The sequence below is a fragment of the Eleutherodactylus coqui genome, chromosome 1 (assembly GCF_035609145.1).
Source record: "Eleutherodactylus coqui strain aEleCoq1 chromosome 1, aEleCoq1.hap1, whole genome shotgun sequence".
In the NCBI taxonomy this organism is placed as follows: Eukaryota; Metazoa; Chordata; class Amphibia; order Anura; family Eleutherodactylidae; genus Eleutherodactylus; species Eleutherodactylus coqui.
In genome coordinates, this window is record NC_089837.1 from 515,794,334 (window position 1) to 515,814,003 (window position 19,670).

Below are 19,670 nucleotides of genomic sequence, written 5' to 3' on the forward strand. Positions count from 1 at the left end.
TACCAGTGTAAAGAAGCCCTTATATTCAAATGATTTTCTCTTGAACTCTTGTGCAGTACATGTACTCACTACACCGACACACAGACACGGGTGCTCAGCTGTGTGCTGCTCAGCTCTAGCTCCTTCTGAGTTTCCACAGACTGCAGTGTTTTATTGCTGGTGCTACAGGTAGCGGTTTGCTTGTGTGTGTGACATCATTGGTGCAATGGCGCCTGTAGCTTTCGGCAACTGAGAAGAACCTCCTAAACTGTAAGTAGATTTTATCTATATATGTTCTCAGCCTGTTATAGTCTATTGCCTTATCTGTGTATTGTGCATATAAGGCTGTGTGCATGGTAGGGGAATAGATCCCATGTCTATATGTACTGCTGTTAGGGCTACAGGAAAGAAGAGCTAAATAGTAAATTCTACCTGTCTGCAGAGTCACATTGACTGTAACAGGTCAGTGTAATGTAAGTATGAAGTCAGTTTCAAACAAGCAAAGCACACGGATGTGAGAACCAGGCTGTCTAAATAAACCCTCTAAGCAATCCTCTATGAGCTCCACACATAAGCAGTCCACCTATTACTCTTGTTCTAGACTCCTGGCTACTACATTGTAACAAACAGACAAGGTGACGGCTTCTCCGCCTCTGAATGTCAAAGTTTTCATCTACTGACAGCAAGCAGAGATCTTGAAAACAGTGAGGAAAGACAAAACATATTAGGAAGTTGTAGAAGCTTTATTTCCATAAGACAGACAACATCTTGTAGATCCGTGTAGATACTGGCTGATACCTTCACGGCTCTTAGATACATGTATTTGCTGAGCCTGGCTTCTTGCAGATTCCTCTGCTACTGCATGACTTCTGATTGCTACATATAAGTCCACTCTCGCACGGACAGGTGTCATAGACCTCAGATGCAGACTGAAGAAAGAGATGATAGCGTTAATGAAGACACTTAAGACCCCTAACCACCTCTGTCAATAGCATGTACAATCAGCGGTGGGAGATGCAGTATGAGGCTGGGGGTGGGGGGCAGTTACTGAGAATGTCCTGTCTGACGCTATATCTCCGATCTTTTACATTGAATTAGACCTTATTTACACAGGTGAATGCGATTTTAGTCCATGAAAACTGACTGATGTCACTGTGTCGGTGCATTTCACATCAGTTTTGTGTTTTTAACGCACAAGTATTATCTGATTGCATTCCGTATTTCTAGCAGGCTTAAAAAAGCAGAAGGTGATCCAATCCAATCTCTTGCCATAAAAATGTCACCTGCAGCTCAAGAACATTGCAAGAATCCACCCTTTTCCCACCATGGACATGCTAAAAACGCTGACTGTTGCCCTCATTCATTCTCGGCTCGATTACTGTAACTCGCTGCTGATCGTCCTCCCCGCACCAGACGCTCCCTTCACCAATCTATCCTGAATGCTGCAGCCAGGCTCATCTTCCTGACCAGCCTCTGCCCTGTGAGTGCTTTTTGTGTCGAACCAATTGGCTGAGTCTAAAAAAATTACTGCCTATTCCATCATGTCAGTGTCACACGAGAATTGGATATGTAATCTGCGGTGTCCCACAGAACACATGGATGGGGTGTCCTTGTGATGTGAGTTGCGCATGAGAATTTTGGGCGTAACTCGCTGTTGGATATGTGAATCTGGCCGGAGGAAGAAACTACTTACAGAAACTCACCTCAAATCCACAGGGCTCATTTTCTGCTGCTTTTGGTTTACATGTACCTGCATAAAGCCTGCTCCAGCCTGGTGACTGGCAACATCCGCTGTTACATTTTGCATTTTCAGTACATGAATCTCCATTGTCCTAAATGTAAAAGAGAGGAAATAAATCTTCTGTGACTTATAATTCTCTGTATAAGGTTTGTTTCATATGACTATATGGCGGGTTCACATGGGCGTAAGTGCATTTGTACCGTGCAAATACGCAGCATATTTTACCAGCCAGCCAAATTTGGCTTGCATTCATGTGCTTCGCCCTCTCCCACATGTATTTGTGTGCGCAACGCTTATTTGCGCACACAAATCCGAACAAAATCACTGATTTTGGTGTGTATATGCACCGCGGATACGCAGGGCTTTTGCATATGCCGCATGCATCTACACAAGCTGATTTCACATTCACACAAAATAGAGCATGTTACATTTTCTTCACGAATTAAAAATAAGAACGAAAAATATGCACATGTGAACGAATGAATTAAAATAAATAAAACCAAAATAGTTTGGCACCGTGTTAGCCAGTAGAGAAAAATATGTCTATTGGAAGTGACCTAAAGAGTCATGGGGTCCAACCTCCTGTTCAGTGCAATATTCACTAAATCATCCAGACAGATATTTGTCCACCCTTTGTTTCAACACTTCCATTGAAGGAGAACTCATCACTTTCTGTGGCAACCTGTTCCACTCATATTGTCGTGGAACCTTCCTTTGCGGAACCACGGCTTACTCAATTTGGAATGTTTACACCCTTCCATATTAATTCTGAATTGATAATGCGCATAAGAAGTTTTCACACTGACACGAGGTTCAGCATGCATAGCTTCCTCAATTCTAACTTTAATGATCGGCGTGTAGCCTATTTTAAGAGTTTAACACATCCGCCCATCTGGGCAGGTCAAAGATTACATAGATACAACGTATTGTTTAATTATTGGATAAGCATCTTGCAATTCTTCCATCCTCCGGTCATCTGTGATTGGCCATCAGGTGGTGGATGAAATGAGTGGGTTGTCTTGGAGCCACGTGTGGTTCCTTCGATATGATTGGATGTTACATCATGAACTATAAATTGCACAAACCTCCCATGTTATTTGCATACGTTTCCAGTAAAATTGCTTGGGTAATTTCTGCGGTAGTTGTTTCAGACTGCGGTTGTCCATGTCTGAGTTAACTGTCCTCCAAAATTGCAAAACAGATGGAAAATGTAACGTGTTTATACTATATATTATCTTGTCAGCGTTTTGAGAACAGAAGTTTCATGTTGGCTTCCCCATGTCAGCAGAGTTATAAAACAGATATTTTCATATGAGCGGAAGTACCTATTGCATAACTGTAAGAACATTATATTTGTAGCAAGACAGAAAGCAAATATGTATACAGAATGTTAAATTGACAACTGTCTACTGCCAAGGCCCACCGATCCGTATAGATATATACTGGGCTTCCACCACAGACCCCCCTTGAAACTATCTGTTTCACTAAACTCGCCCTGCTCCGTCCCACCCCTACCGCTGACCCTAGACTCGCATTGTGTTGTACACTGGAGCTATTGCTGCCATGGGGGTATAGGATGGTTCGACATCATCGTATTCTGGATCCATGATGACGACGTTTGCGCTGACAGTGGGCTTTTTGTTGGACGTCGTAGTGGGACAGGTGGACCAGGCAGTCATCAGGGTCGGAATACACTGTATGCAACAACAAACAGAAATTAGGATGACTATAAAGGTGACAAATATAATCAGGTTAGGAGAGGTGCGACTTTCACTATTTCAGGTAAACACTGCATAACTTGTATAGAACCCCGCCTTCTTGACGTTACCTTGATTCATCAACAAGAGTGCAAAATCAGGACTATCTAATAACTGATCAACATGACTGAACCCCTGTCTTATTAGTACGTGCATTATCATATATATTAGTCTGGAAGGAAAGAGCTACAAGGTGATTATTCCCACTTCCCTTTTCCAGAGGCGGCAAGGTAACAGGACCAGGGGCGTTGTAACACCGGTATGTTGCGTGGACATAAGCAGAGTGCACTGCAGATAAAATAAAGCAAAATCTTAGCGACAACCTATCACAGTGTTCTAAATACACAATGTTTTAAAACTTATTTTTCTATATTTTTTCCTTCTCCCGTTAGGTACCTTACTGAGGAAAACAGACTAAGGTTAGCTCTTTTTAGTTAGTGCGGTCAGCTTCTTAATGGCAACTGCGTCTTTACCTGCGGGTCACGTTTTGTCTGGGATGTAGGTACAAGTCTCCCCTATCATCTTACAGACACTCCCTTTTTTGGCTAAAATCGTACCTAGTGCCATTCTATTTTGAAAAGTCATAGTCGAGGTAGGTCCTATTGGTCGACTAGTCCCTATAAGGCGTCTCTAGTATAATATATAAACCGCTGTTAATTATAATAAACATAAATAATCCAGTCAACATTTATTTACCCTAATGATCGGGAAAATGGACTCGAATCTAGTTTTAACTTGGTCTCTAATTTTTAAAACTTGTCAGGTACCCCCCTTGGCTATCCTATGATGTCAATGTATACGTGTAGATCAGAACTACCACCAGGGGTCTCTCTTCTCGCTCTAGCATAATGTTACAATACTAGTAGCGTGCACAGGTACGCACGGCGTGGGACTCCCTAATCTTCACCCACACCAATGTCCCTCCTGGAGATAGTCCTAATGGTGAACACGTCCAGGTCGCCTCACCCTTGCGTCAGGGTTTTCCCACTGCCCGTAAGTCCCTACTCCTAGGAGGGGGGGGATCCCTACCTCACCTCAGAGGGAGGCCATGGATTCCCTGGGCTCATTTCCGGGCATCCATACCCTCTATCTGTACAAGTTAACACCCCACAGGGTGTGCCCTCGCCGGAACCTAAGGTCTTCTGCACTATCCCTTGGCAAATGGGAATTCCACTGACAATCCATCTTAGGAGATCGGGGCAGGCACAGTACTAGTACATTTCTCCTTTTCTTTGGTAGCGTATGTGGTTGGCATTATCGGAACTGGCTCTTCATCTTTTTTAAACAAGGGAAATATTGGTGAGTTCCCCAAAAATCTCCCTCTACCCTGCCTAATTGCCTGGCAGGTGTAGTTTCCAGGGTAGTCAGTAATACTCTCTCCGGTGCAAAACACTTAAGTAGTTATAGAGTATTCCTTCTTCCATTTCTCACGGACAGTGTAATTAGCGGAAATGTTCGTGAAGAGACTAATAAACCACTCTTCAGCATCTACAGGGAGATTTAGGGGGACCATCCCCGAGTGTAGTCGGGCACTACCGCACACGCAACAGTTAGACTTGTTGCTCCTGTTAGCATTGTACCTCATCAACTCCAACCAAAGATTCTGGTCAGAGTAGCCAGTCGCTACTGTCAAGGTGTCCTCAAAAGGTAGGGTCGGCTATGATCATCATGTTCGTCAAGGTCTTTATCTTACGGCGGAGGGGGTTAGTTATGGGCATGGGACTAAGTGAAGGCTTCCATTCGGCTGCATCTACCATACCCCTTATTTTAAACTTCCCTAAGGGATCTGTCCTCCCGTACCGGTATGTCCCCAGACTGTAAGTCCCCCCGTCCCCCGGGCTTGGATCTCCCATGGTTAATGTAAAAACCGCATTAAAACCAAGCAACATACTAAGTTCAGCCTTCCAATACCTGCTGTCCTTATTATTCTCAAGGAGGGTTATACGACTAATTAGGGATTTCCCACTCTTATCTTTCTTATTTAAGGCACTTCGTGGTTCATAGGACCAGTCTATTCCTGCGTTCCATCCCACTAATCCCCAATAACGGCAGTCTTCTCCCCAGACGTTATCAGTGGCGCAAACATATTGTATTCCCCGGGTATATAAGTCATATAACCAGCTGGACTGAGCTAAATCTGGCCTGCGGTGGGATCTTGCGCCTAGACACGGGACCACAGTACAATAGTCGAAGGAATATGCGGCTACTTGAGCATTGAACAAGGTATACTAGAAGGTAACCATACCCCCATATTCTTCCGACTAAGGATTCCAGTTGCCACCCTCCCTCACTAGCCCTAACCAGAGTAATGTCCTTGGCACAACTAAGACTGGTCTCCGGGATCTGAAGCCTTCTTACAGTATGAAGCATGGATGGATCCATGTAAGTCTTTCGGCTAGTTTCACAGCTGTGGCAGTAGTCAGAAGCACCTGGTAGGGGCCATCAAATCGGGCTCAGGAGGGTGCTTCCTGGGGAACTTCTTTTTTTTTTTGTAAATCAGATTTTTATTAATATTTTTGTTATATAGTAAACACATGAAACATGTACATATAAGGGTATAATACACAGTTATCTATGTTGCAACGACTTGCCGCATAACGAACACGCTGAGGAGATCTGGAGTACGCGCTTTGGAGGATGTTAAATCTTCTCCTAGTGTAAAAAGTCCAATTGTCTCAGTGTCCTGTGATGGACACGGTGAGACTAGTCCATTTATGCGGTTTTGCGGCGATCCAAGTAAAGAAATTGGCAAACATAATATAACTGAAACCAGTCAAATAAATCTTAAGTTAAATGAGGGGGGGGGGGGGGAGGACAGACAATGGGGGGTAGGTAGACAAACAAGGGACAGTGGTTAAGGGGGGGAATACTGTGGAATCAATTATCTGATGTGGCTCATTTAGATGTGGCCATAGGACTCCTCATATCCATGAGGTTCTTATTCTATCAAAAGTGGTCGGGATGAGGGTCCTTAGAAGATTTTGACTAGGTGGTAATGCAGAGGGTTCACATGGACCTTGGGTATGTTAAGACCGCTCATTATTGGTGTAGCTTGGACCTGGCACCTCTACTTCAATGTCAAGGGCGTGTAGAGTGTGCCTCTTGGTTGGGTGGGCCATGTTTTTATTAATTTTGTTAGTTTCGTTGATTTTGTTAAGGGGGGATTTGTTAGTCCATTGTATGATCAGAGAGATAGAAAAATGGAAGATGGAGGGGAAAGGAAAGACGTCCCCGCGCGAGAGGCCCCAACTCGACACTGGATGTTCATGCTGTTCTCAGCTGCCTCCAGGGTCCCCATGTGTTCCAAAACTTCTCATGGGATTCTGTGGCCCAACTGGAAAGCTCCTCCAGGTTTGCAATGGTATCAACCTTTTCCATCCACTGCGATATTGAGGGGGGAGATTTTTGTAACCATAATAAAGGGATTAATGCTTTAGCAGCATCCAGAAGGAAGGCAATGAGAGGATTCCTCTTGGGATGAAACTCTTTAGTAAGTTTCCATAGAATTATCATCTCCGGGGATAAAGATATGTCCGGAGTGAATTGTTTTAGTGTCATTTCCACCTCTGCCCAGAAAGGGGCAACGATCGGGCAGCTCCACCAGATATGGGAGTAGGTTCCCAAGTCTTTATCACACCTCCAGCATCTCCCGTGTGAGGCTAATTTATAAGCGGCTAGCCACTGGGGGGTTTTGTACCACCTTACCAGCAGCTTGTAGTGGCTTTCTTGTGCAATAATACACTGGGATATGCCAAATGAGGTTTTCAATATCGTATTGATATCGGACGGAGAGAGAGAGATGCCCAGTTCTTTCTCCCATGAGAGGAGGAAGTTGGGTTTTATAGCAGTTGGTTTGATAATAAATTGTTTGCGGAGGAAAGAAATTTTCCTAACTTTAGAATTAGTGTCCGTAAGGATTTTTTCGAAACTTGTTAGGGGCCTTGTGGATTTATATTTAGCTAAAAAATTGGTCATGACCTTTTTGATATATATCAATTGGAGGAACGAAAGGTTGTGTGCCGGGAGGAGATCTTTTAGGATTTCCTCAATTGTTTTGTGGGCTAATGTTTGTAATTCCCCTATATTAAGGTCTTTGAATTTTCTCCATAGCGCATGAGAGGCGGGATCTCCAGGGGTCTCCATCAGGTGAGGAATTATTTTTATAGGTGCACATGGCGATGGATCTGGAGCTAGTGTCTCTTTTAGGCTTGCCCATATTGCGCAAGTGCCCTTAATCAAAGGGTTCAGACCCCTGGATCTGCCTGTCTTGTTCAAGGGGAGCCATAAGTCCTTCAAGAACGATCTCCCCTCCGCTGCCTCAGCTAGTGATGGTAGGATCTCATCTCTGGTTGGGAAAACTAGGTCCATCCAATATCCTAATTGGGAAGCTCCGTAGAAGTCGGCGATATTGGGTAGGTCTATGCCTCCTTCGGTGCCTCTTTTGATCATAAGGCTATAAGCCAATCTGGGCCTTTTATTTCTCCATACGAATCCCGAAAAGATAGATCTCATTGTTTTGAAAAAGTTTTTTGGTAGGTGTATTGGGAGCATTCTAATTTTATACAAAATTATCGGGAGGATGTAGGTTTTCAGGATATTTTTCCTGCCGAACCACGACACAAAAGGTATATCGTAGCTCCGCAGGAGGTTTTTGATGTGGCTAATCAGAGGGGTAAAGTTTGCTTGGTAAAGATCCTCTATTTTTTTTGTTAATTTGATTCCCAGGAAATCCATTGATTTTTCGGTCCAGCTAAAGGGGGATTTCTCTTTAATGATCTTGCATCTTGTTTCTAGGACAGATATATTTAAGACTGTGGACTTTGCGAAATTAATTTTAAAATTAGATAGCGACCCGAAATTGTTAAGTACCGTTTCTAATTTGGATAAGCCCTTTTCAGGATTTGTGACCAAAAAAACAATATCATCCGCAAATGCGGCAACAGATAATGTATGTTTTTCCCATTTTAGGCCTTGTATTTCTGGGTCGTGCCTAATTGTCTGGAGGAAGGGCTCTAATGCAAGAACAAAGAGGGATGGTGATAAGGGACACCCCTGGCGAGTGCCATTCTTAATGTCAAAGGATGGGGAAAGAATTTCGTTAATTTTAAGTCTAGCATTTGGAGAGGAATATAAAGAAAGGATGGCAGAGACAAAGGGCCGAGGAATATTAAAGTGAAGAAGGGTTTTCTTCATATAGTCCCAATCTACCCGGTCGAAAGCCTTCTCGGCATCTGTTCCGACCAGTAGTAGTGGAACCTTAAATTTGTGGGCATAACGAATTGCGTGTAGAATCCTTCTGCTATTGTCTCTGCCCTCCCTCCCCTTCACGAATCCTGTCTGTTCTTCATTAATTAAGGAGGGCAGATAGCCTTCCAATCTCTTAGCTAAAAGTTTTGCCCATAACTTCAGATCGAGGTTTAAGAGGGATATTGGGCGATAGCTGCCGCATAATTCTGGGTTTTTGTTATCTTTATGTAGCAAAGTTATGTGGGCTTCTAGTGTTTGTCTGGGCAAAGCAGCTCCATGTAAAAGGGCATTAAATAATTCAGTAATTCTGGGTACCAGGATTTCTTTAAAAGAATTATAATACGGTAGACTAAATCCGTCGGGACCAGGGCTTTTACCTGATGGGCAAGATTTTAGTAAAAGATCAACTTCTTCCCGGGTGACTGGGCTCATTAGGGACTCTGTTTGTTCTTGGTTAAGTTTGGGGAGGTGGGATCGGAGTAAGAAGGCCTCTGTCCTTCCTTCCAGGTCTACCTCCTCCTCCGGAGAGAGAGGGTTTTGTTGTCTGATGTTATAAAGGTTAGAGTAGAATTGGTGAAAAGCTTTGGCAATTTCTTCCGAGGTGGTTACTTGTGTACCGTTGGCAGTTTTAATGGCATGGATGTGGTTTTTGGCTCGCGCTTTTTTTATCAAAGCAGTCATATATTTGCTGCCTCTATTTCCCTGTGCATATACTACATGTTTAAGATAAAGATGCCTTTTATTGAAGCGGGAGTCTAGTCGTAGTTTAAGATCTCTTCTTAGGTTCTCTAGTTCCTCGAGCGCTAGCTTAGAATGAGATAATTTCGTTATTTGTTCTAATTGGGCTATTTTACTCAGTCTGTCATCTATGTCCTTTTGTAGTAGTTTTTTTGTTTTAGTTCCTAAGGCTATGAGTAGCCCACGCATAAAGGCTTTATGAGCCTCCCATACCATGGGGATCCCCGCGTCCCCGCCCGCGTTCAAGGAGAAATATTCTTCTAGTGAAATTGACAGATGTTCTCTCTCCTCCGGGGAGTCCAGAAGAGAGGCGTTAAGACGCCATCTCCACTCCTTGGGTTTAGAGTGGGGGAGGCGGAAATCCACATGGACCGGAGCGTGATCTGATATTGTAGTCACTTCTATTTTTGCTCTTTCAACAAAAGGGAGAAGCTCTGCACTAAGGAATACGTAATCAAGCCTTTGGTGGGAGTGATGTACTTTGGAATAGAAGGTATAGTCCTTCGTGGTAGGATTCAGGAGGCGCCATGTGTCTATCAGGTTTAACTCCTGTAGGTTACGGATGAGTCTCCTGATTTTTATCTGAGAGGTATGGGAGCGACCTGTTGATGAGTCGCTTAGTGGCTGTAAGGTGATGTTTAAATCGCCTCCTAGAATTAATTGGCCTTCTGCGAAGTGTTTTAGGGTTGTTAAGTTCTTAATCAACCACGGAACTTGATCGCAGTTCGGTACATAAAAATTTGCTATCGTTGTTTTAATATTGTTACAAGTTCCCTTCAAAAATAGAACCCTTCCCTCTCCGTCCTCAAAGCTGGATTGGCATTTAAAATCAATTGACTTGTGTATGAAAATCGATACCCCCTTCGAGGCAGAGGTGGGGTGAGCACTATGGAAGGCCTGATCGAAGTATTTACCTGGTAGTGCCAGGCATTTGTTCTTTTTATAATGAGTTTCCTGCAGAAGGAGAATGCCCGTGCCATACCTTTTGGTTAGTAGAGATATGTTGTGTCTTTTTGATGGCGAGTTGAGGCCTCTCACGTTGAAGGACGTGACCCGGATACTCCCCATCCCTGGACCTCTGTTGTATGCTCAGACTTCGGGGGAAGCAATCTGGATATCAACTGTAGATAAAATGTGGGCACAATAAATCGCTGTACTCAGTATCTTTCCACAGGAGGGAGAAGAAGATGGAAATGAAGGGGGGAGTGGTTGCGATGGGTTGAAGGGTATGGGCAAGACAAACACACGAAAGGAAAGGGGAACACAAAGGTTAAAGAAATCTTATGACTTTATCAAAATTTGCGTAAGCAATGATATACAGTAATACAATCAATAGAACAGTGTAGATCGGTCTTGTTATTCAACTGAGCCCGACCTACAATATTGTGGGCGAGCAAAAAAAAAAAAGTGCAACTGGTTAACGCTAGCAGTTGCTCGAATGAAAAATTTGTGTCGGCCTAACCTGACCGGCACTAAAGGGACCAGGTTGAATGGATAAAGGTCAGGGGTCGCATAGTTATGTTGAATACAACACTAACCCGGCGTGACCCCAGGACCACCCCAACGAGGAGGGTGGGGGTATTCCATACTGAACCCAAAAAAGTAGGGAAACAATAGTCTCTGCTTAGTAGAAAAGAAAGTCATAAAGAGAGTCATACTACACCCTTCGTTTCTCCTTCCACGCAATCCCACGCGGAGACTGTGGGTGTAGAAACACAGCATAAACGGGGTGCAGTCCAGAAAAACTTTTTCACCGATGTCTGGCTGTAGCAACGAGCCGTCTTGAGTAGCGGTTGCTTTCAGGTTTCTGCGCCAGCAGTTTCATCTCTGGGTTTCCTCCTTTTTCCCCTTGGTGATTTGGTGTTTCCCGCTGGCTGCCATCTCTCCGTTGGCTCCAGTCTCGTAAAGCCTGGCAAGTCGGGGATCGACTGCCAGCAGGGGAGCTCGATTGGATCTAAGTCCAGAATTTGCCAGCATTTTTCCAAATCGTCTTGGGTGCGAATGTTCAGTCTGCGGCCATTGTGCGTTATGCCCAGCCCAAATGGGAACAGCCAGGCATAGCGGATGTTTTTTTCTCTCAATACATCCAGCAGAGGTCGCATGAGACGGCGTTTTGTCAGGGTAGATGGCGCCAAATCCTGAAAGATTTGAAGAGATGTGCCTCCGTACCTAATGTCGCTGTGGTTTCTTGCAGCTTTAAGTATTGAGGCGGCATCAGGGAAAGAGAGCATTTTGCAAATGATATCCCTTGGCGGGTCAGAAGGTGATGGGGGTGGTCTCAGAGCTCTATGCACTCTTTCGATTGCAATGGTGGTGGCTCTGTCTTCTCCCAGGAGTAAAGCGAAGATTTCTTTTACCACCTTCTCTAATGCTTCTGTGGCCCAAGATTCTGGGAGCCCCTTTATGCGCACGTTATTGCGTCTGCTCCTGTTCTCTGTATCTTCCTGCAATAACATGGCTTTGTTGATCTGTGCATGCTGTTCCTTAAGGGCTCTCTCTATTTCAATGGCATGAGAGGAGATGGCAGCTGTAGATGTTTCCAGCTCTTCTGTTCTCCTCCCTAGCTGCTTCATCTCCTCTTTGATTTCAGTCAGTTCCATAAGTATAGGTTTCATGGTGCGCATTAAGAGATCTTTCATGAAACCTTTTGATATGCGCTCATTTTCATCTCCTTCTGACGCTGCATCCTCTTCTCTGTCTCTCTCTCTTGCTCCTGCTCCGTTCAGATCGAGGGCAGGCGCCATCTTAGCAGCCTCATGCAGGGGACGAGCGCTCCTTTCCTTCAGGAAGCGCTGCATATCTACTTGCCCCTTATTCTTCTTAGGTGTCTCCTGGGGTTCACAGCTTCTGTCCCTTCCGACCTTTCCCATTTTCTTGCTAATTTGAAGCTACAGCAGGTCCCTGTAAGTGCCGTTGTCACACAGCTCCGGTCTCAGAACTCCATTCTGCTCAGCGGTTAGGCTCCGCCCCCTGGGGAACTTCTTGATGCGCACCCAATCCCCAGGCTGCAAGATATGTGTCCCAGTGTCTGCCTCTGAGTCTGGAAGAGAACACCTGTGTACCTTCGTTTACCTCATTCCCTTCCGGTACCCTGTATCTGCAGATTACCTCATTCATGAGCTTCTGTGTGGTTATCTGCTCATTTACCTTAGTATCAGTAACAGGTGTGAGCTGAATGTGGTCAAATTGGCAATCTCTGAAATGGGTAGAGTGGTCAAGGCAAGTGTTATATGGCCACCTTACTTCTGTCCGGACTCGCATATGGCAAAGATCATGCTAACTGGACAAATGATGCAGCAGCTACAGAGAACCTAGGTGTCACCCATTCTTGTTCAGTGTCGACGTCATCGCTGCTTTTGATTCTGTGTACCAGTTGGGCCATCATGGGGGACAGGGACCTCTGTAGGCAAGTTCTGTTGATTGTTCGCCATACGCCATCCTGTTCTGTCGCTCCCGTCTTTTAGCCCATCTGCTTTCCTTCCTCGTTGACTTGTAACTGTAAAGTCCTTGACATATCAAAGTCTTTCTCAAAGTCCAAAGTTTTATCAAAGTCCAAAGGTTTTATCAAAGTCCAAAGGTTTTATCAAAGTCCAAAGTTTTATCACTGACTCATGCTGTCAGTATCTATTCTTCTTTCTTCCACGGCTTGAGGGCCGCTGCCTTTGCTGTGTTGTCGGCGAGGGTGTCATCTCTCGCTTCTCCGTTGTAGAAATCGGTGTGGATTCTCCATTGCCAGGTAGTAGTAGTAGGGTTTCCATGAGACTCTGCACCGCTGCACCATTCTTAATTGGCTGTCCTACTGAGATAACAAGCTGTCTGGCCTTCCATATTGGGCCATAATCATGAGCTATGCCAAATGCATTCCAGGAGTCAGTGTAAAAAGTTGCCGACTTACCTTCTACCACTCCACACGCCTCAGTGAGGGCCTCCGGTTCCGCTTCTTGCCCTGAGACATGCGGAGGCAGAGCTTCTGCGTTTAGGACATCTTGTTGTGTTACCTCTGCATATCTGGTTCGGAATCATCAATCCTCACCCTGATACCATCTACAAAAGAAAACTCAAAATATGCATCATTAACAGTGTGTACATCACTACAATAATGCACAGAATTTTAAACAATTTAAAAAAAATAGCTGATCTGCCATACTCAGATCACCTATGCCTCCCCTCCTCCCAGGAATACCTGATTAAAAGAAGAGTAGCCGGGTTCAAGGTATTACAACATTGGGAAGAAATATTGGGGGAGGCATGGAAAGAGTACATTGTAGCCGGATCTAATAGGCCAGAGATAAGTGCTTGGGTTGCACTTACATGAGTCTGTTCTGGGTGTCATTTGGGGTGTGGACCACTAGGGGGTAGTCCAATACCAACTTAGAAGATTTGTCAGCCATTGCCTGTACTGCTGCCACCGCACAAGCAGATGAGGGAGCTCCTCCGTGCTTTTGTGTCAATACTGTCGTATAGGCGGCAGTATGAAACAAGGTCCAGAAAGGTGCGGAATTTGGCAACGGGTGTAAGTACGGGTATGGCCTGCAGAACTTGGTTAGTCTTTGGAGGCCTCCAGGCCTTACAGCCTTCTGCAAGAGAAATTAACAGTGAAATTGTGGCCGGTTGGCAGTTTTTCCAAAGCATCAGCACACAGCACCTAACATGTGTGGCTGACCCTTCACCCCCCTTTTTTTTTTTTCTTTTTTTTTTTAACTAGGGGGATACTGTTTGACCCAGGGGTGTGTATCTGGGTCTCGTATATATTATCATGGTCGGTACATTCAATTTCCCTATGCCTGTCTTGTGGGTGTCCCATAATTTGTCAGGAACCGTGGAAAGCTGAGTTTGGGACAGGAGAAAAAACAAAACTTTTTCTTCTGGCTATCTATGATTCTTACCCCCTCCTTGGATAAGAGACGTGTTCTTGCATCATCTAGCTCCACCCCTCTGAATTTGGCTAATCACTTACTTCCTTATTCCCTCATTCAATGTTAGCGGTCCTCAGACACACATCGCAACTCAATAAAGATAAAGTCTTATGCACCACACCATTTACATTTTACAAATTACGGGTCAATCTGCCCCGTTCCTCCTGTGGATACCTGGCCTTATCGTTACCTGCTTGTTTCCTATTCCTTGGCTTCTCTAACGTTTCTCTACAGTTTCTCTTACTCCCTGTAGTTTATTTATTTATTTTATATTGTCTGTGAATATACGTTACTTGTGCTGGGACTACAGGGCAAGTAACTTCCTCTTTTTAAGTCTCTCGCTCATGTGACAGCCCAGCGACAGGATTATAAGGGAGATAACGGGAGAACGTGGCTAATTTTTACTTTTACAACAGTTTTTGTCCCAGACTTCCGGCGACCGGGCAGATGCAGTCTTAGATGCCGGGCATCTCCATCTGATTGGTAATGTACTGCAATTCTCTCTATTCACTAAACTGTTATATTGAACGCTGGTGTCTTTGGCGTGTATTAATACAGACGCCATCTCAACCCACCTTCTCTTCCTCTTTTCTGACACTTAGGGAAATTCTAACGTCTAATGCATAAATCTTATGTTGTAACCTTACGGTCACAGCGGTGACCACCTAACATTGTATGTGGTTACAATTGAATTGGGGGCTGCTTTTAGGGGGGTCTGCTAACATGTACGCTGTTGGGGACTTGGCAAACATAGACGTATTTTCTTGTGGGCATGGTGGGCTACGCAGTCTGTTACAGTTACAGTTTGTATTCTTAAGAGCCCCCTCAGGATGTAAGTGGCATATAACTTTTTACATTTGTATGACGGACGTATAGTTTATTTATTTATTACAGCACAGGAATTGCTTCACTTCTATTAAGAGTTCCACTTCCTCTTTTTAAATGAAGTTAGCAGCCTTTTTTTTTTTCTTCCTCCAAACACACTTACGGGCACAAGCCTATACTTCTATGCTATTATTAACGTTTAACAATTCAAAGGCAACACAGTTTAGTAGTCTGTCTTTTACTAGAAGGGATCCAATAATGCAACCTAACCTATAAAGTCCAAACCCACAGCGTGCCGCTGTGTACGGTGCATTATCTTGGCTATAACCAATGCATTCTCATTGCTAACAATCCCTTCTTACAGTTGAGCAGGACTGATACTAATTCTATATAACAACTCAGCAGGATTAGCTCTACACAACAGACAAGCACACTAACTTTATATAAAGGACAAGTAGGACGTTTTAAACACACAGAAAGATTGCTTGATTAATCAATGATAACTTGACTCTCCACCCCTTCCACACTTTCCTGGAGGGTGTAAGAATTAACCTTGGTACATTGTTTGCTGCCTTTCAATTTCAATCATGGCTGTTCGATTCATGATTATAGAAGTCTCCTCAGACGCCGGACACAGTATGCCCCGCCCTAGAGTCTCTAGCATTTCTGTCGCTACACAGTTTATCAATCTACCCTCAGACGGAGGGATCTACTCGTGGACATTTAAACGATAAACAAATATTTGCGGACACACACAAATAGACAGAGCACCAGTACGGCTGGCTTAGTCTAAACTGCCCCTCGGGATACTGTCTGGCAGTTCCCTTTCTTCGGAAGCCTCTTACCAGACTTCCCCGAAGTAGCGATACCTGTCCAGACGTTTGACCGTTTCCTGACTCTAAGGTTTTAGACTCCAAACCTGACCCGAGCAGGACCACCTAGTCAAACTACCCCGGCAGGTCCCCCTCTCTAAGGTTTTAGACTCCAAACCTGACCCGAGCAGGGGGCCCCTGCGGGGACTTCCTCTCCCTTAAAGCAATTCACTGACCTTGCCAACCGACCAGTACTCTCAAAACGACAGGCATGTAAACATTCCTTTATATCTTATGACAGGTTCTTATCGAGTGATCGAGACTTATAAAAATTCCCCGTACGGGCCACCAGGTGTCGTGGAACCTTCCTTTGCGGAACCACGGCTTACTCAATTTGGAATGTTTACACCCTTCCATATTAATTCTGAATTGATAATGCGCATAAGAAGTTTTCACACTGACACGAGGTTCAGCATGCATAGCTTCCTCAATTCTAACTTTAATGATCGGCGTGTAGCCTATTTTAAGAGTTTAACACATCCGCCCATCTGGGCAGGTCAAAGATTACATAGATACAACGTATTGTTTAATTATTGGATAAGCATCTTGCAATTCTTCCATCCTCCGGTCATCTGTGATTGGCCATCAGGTGGTGGATGAAATGAGTGGGTTGTCTTGGAGCCACGTGTGGTTCCTTCGATATGATTGGATGTTACATCATGAACTATAAATTGCACAAACCTCCCATGTTATTTGCATACGTTTCCAGTAAAATTGCTTGGGTAATTTCTGCGGTAGTTGTTTCAGACTGCGGTTGTCCATGTCTGAGTTAACTGTCCTCCAAAATTGCAAAACAGATGGAAAATGTAACGTGTTTATACTATATATTATCTTGTCAGCGTTTTGAGAACAGAAGTTTCATGTTGGCTTCCCCATGTCAGCAGAGTTATAAAACAGATATTTTCATATGAGCGGAAGTACCTATTGCATAACTGTAAGAACATTGTATTTGTAGCAAGACAGAAAGCAAATATGTATACAGAATGTTAAATTGACAACTGTCTACTGCCAAGGCCCACCGATCCATATAGATATATACTGGGCTTCCACCACAATATACCCCCCACCCACCAGAGCTTATTCACAGGAGTGTATATTGGTGGAGGGTAATTATTAATTATCTGACAGCACTGTGGAATATGTTGACGCTATACAAATAACAAGATTTTTTTATTATTTTTTTTTTACTCTAACAAGGATTAAACTGTCAGATCTATGTTGATAAATAAATCTGATGCGGATCTGACAGTTTATTGACCAATGACCATGCAATGCGACAGCTGGATGCAGGTACTCACCGGACCGATACATTTCTGATCTTTTTTTTCTGAAGATTTTTTTTCACATTTGGCATTTTTCAGACGGTCAGGAGCGTTACAACATTCGTCATAACATTCATTACTGTGAAAACATCCATTTCCGATGTTCTTAATGTAAAAATGTAAAAATAAATGTTTAGTGAATTTGTTTATAAGGCATCACATTTATGTCACAGGAGGAAGTAAAGACTGTTACAGACTTGTCAACTCTTCTGTAACATCCGGGAGACTCCCAGGCAAAAGGGAGAGCTCCGTGATTACCGGAATATTTGTCAAATCTGCCGTATATCACTGATGTCTCTTGGAAGGGACCCTATACAAAAATATTCCTCTACCCCGGCCGCTGGATGTATGTCAGGCAGCCAGGGACATCCTGACTTCCTGCTGACCTTGTCTCCACACAAATCCTGCCTTCACTTTGGAGATCAGCAGCTCCCCTGCAGGCAGAACTCATAGAAACGCCATCACTTCATGATGATGACTGAGGCAGAGGCCCTCATCATAGAAGGCAGTGCTGTGGACCACGAGGTGCAGTAGAAGTGTGCCTTTTTCATGCCATGTTTGGGCATAAACCTGTCAGTAAGAGAAGGTAACAGTTGATCCCCTGGAGTAGCATCTCCATGACAGATAAGGGGGTGGGGAAGAGAATTGTTGACATCCAGTACTTATTCATGTAGGCTGCAGTAGGGGTTCTTATAATGGAAGTGTGTTATCACTGACACAAGAATTTTTGTAGGGATTTCATTCCTTTTCAGTGAATTATTTGTAAGTAGATGCAGCGTGGGGTCGGAGGTTCAGTGTCCAAGAATATCCTGTCTGACGCTACATCTCCCACCGCACATGGTTTTACTAAAAATTGTATAAGGTTTTTAATGCAGGTTTTGTCAGTAAGGCTCATACAGATAAAACACGAGGTGGTAAAGTAAAACCCATGCATCCCAAAACTGCATCGAAAACATGATTTGCATTAAAGTGCTTCACACTGCTGCTATCGTGTTTTGCCAAAAATAAGACCAACCCCGATAATAAGCCCTACCCTGACTTTTGTGAGGATAGGCTTGAAATATAAGCCCTGCCCCGAAAACAAGCCCTTGCTACACTACATGAAAAAAATACTCACCTTGCAGGCGCGGTTTGGATCTCTCCCACGAGCCTGTAGTGCTTCGGCAGGCTTCCATGTAGTCCTCAATGCCGATGGAGCATCTCTTGCTGGTGACGGGGTTTGAATACCCTTTCTCCAGCAAGCGATTGCCGGCACTCGATGAACCAATCACAGCCTTTTATTGAATGACATAATTGAAGTGCGTAGTTATTCAAACAGCTCCAGTAGGGATAAAAGAGTTACTGCTCTGTGTAGGGTTATACGATAAGAAGCTCCCAGATTTACATCCTGTGGGCACTGTAAAGAGTTCTTAGAAACTCAGGAGGCGGACAGAGGACCTTTAAGCTTCATTTACATGGCGGGATTTCCACACAGAATTGGGCACAGATACTGCACCAAATTCTGGGGTGAAATCTGCCCCATTTTAGGAATTTATTGAATGTTTTGCGTATCTAGTCTGTAGGGCATAAAAATCAGATTCTTACTTGTGGAAATTTTTAAGTCCAAACTGCAGAAAAAAAACTGCTAATTCTTGGTGATGAAACCACGTTAGGTGGCTGTAAATAAATTTGCCCTGTGACAGCGGTTAAGTCCCATTGTAAATGTGCACAAAAATCAGCAGCAGTATTCTAGCGCTCAGTCTTGGAGTTCTGCCGTGGATTAAATTGTCAGAGCCGCATCAGGGAAATATGTTACGGATCTGACGTGTTAAGGCCCATGTCAATTAGGAATTCTACTGTGTGCGGAAGAGAAACCAGTACAAAAACTGTTTACAGGTACTCACCGGGCCATAACATCGCATGTTATCTGGTGTACATATGCCATCCTTCCCCGGCTTATATTTGTAGCAACACCTGCTTTTACATTCAGCATTATTCTTACATGAACTATACATGCACTAAATGTAAAACAGAAAAAATAAATATTTAGTGAATTTGTTTATAAGGTTTCCCATTTATTTCACATGAAGAAATAAAGGCATTTCATACTGGTGTAGAGGCCCAGTGGGTCCTACAGAACACTTGTCCTGTCACACCTGTCTATATGCCGTCCATGGATATAGAATGTGCCATCTGTAGGAGAGACACTGTTTCTTCCCTTCTCTTCTAAGCTTAGAAGAGAAGGGAGTAAAATCTGTCATTATTAATACAGTAAATGTGTAGAGGCATTCATA

At 43.9% G+C, this 19,670-nt stretch overlaps 1 long non-coding RNA gene across 1 annotated transcript; it reads right to left on the reverse strand.

Annotated features, from left to right (window-relative positions):
• Positions 1-1,637: 1,637 nt before the first annotated feature.
• On the reverse strand, positions 1,638-19,396 carry LOC136614626 (uncharacterized). The gene is made up of 3 exons (XR_010790959.1): positions 19,281-19,396; positions 17,374-17,502; positions 1,638-1,811 (listed from the first exon to the last, which is right to left on the reverse strand). It is a non-coding gene; the product is annotated as an uncharacterized lncRNA (long non-coding RNA).
• Between the last annotated feature and the right edge of the window lie 274 nt (positions 19,397-19,670).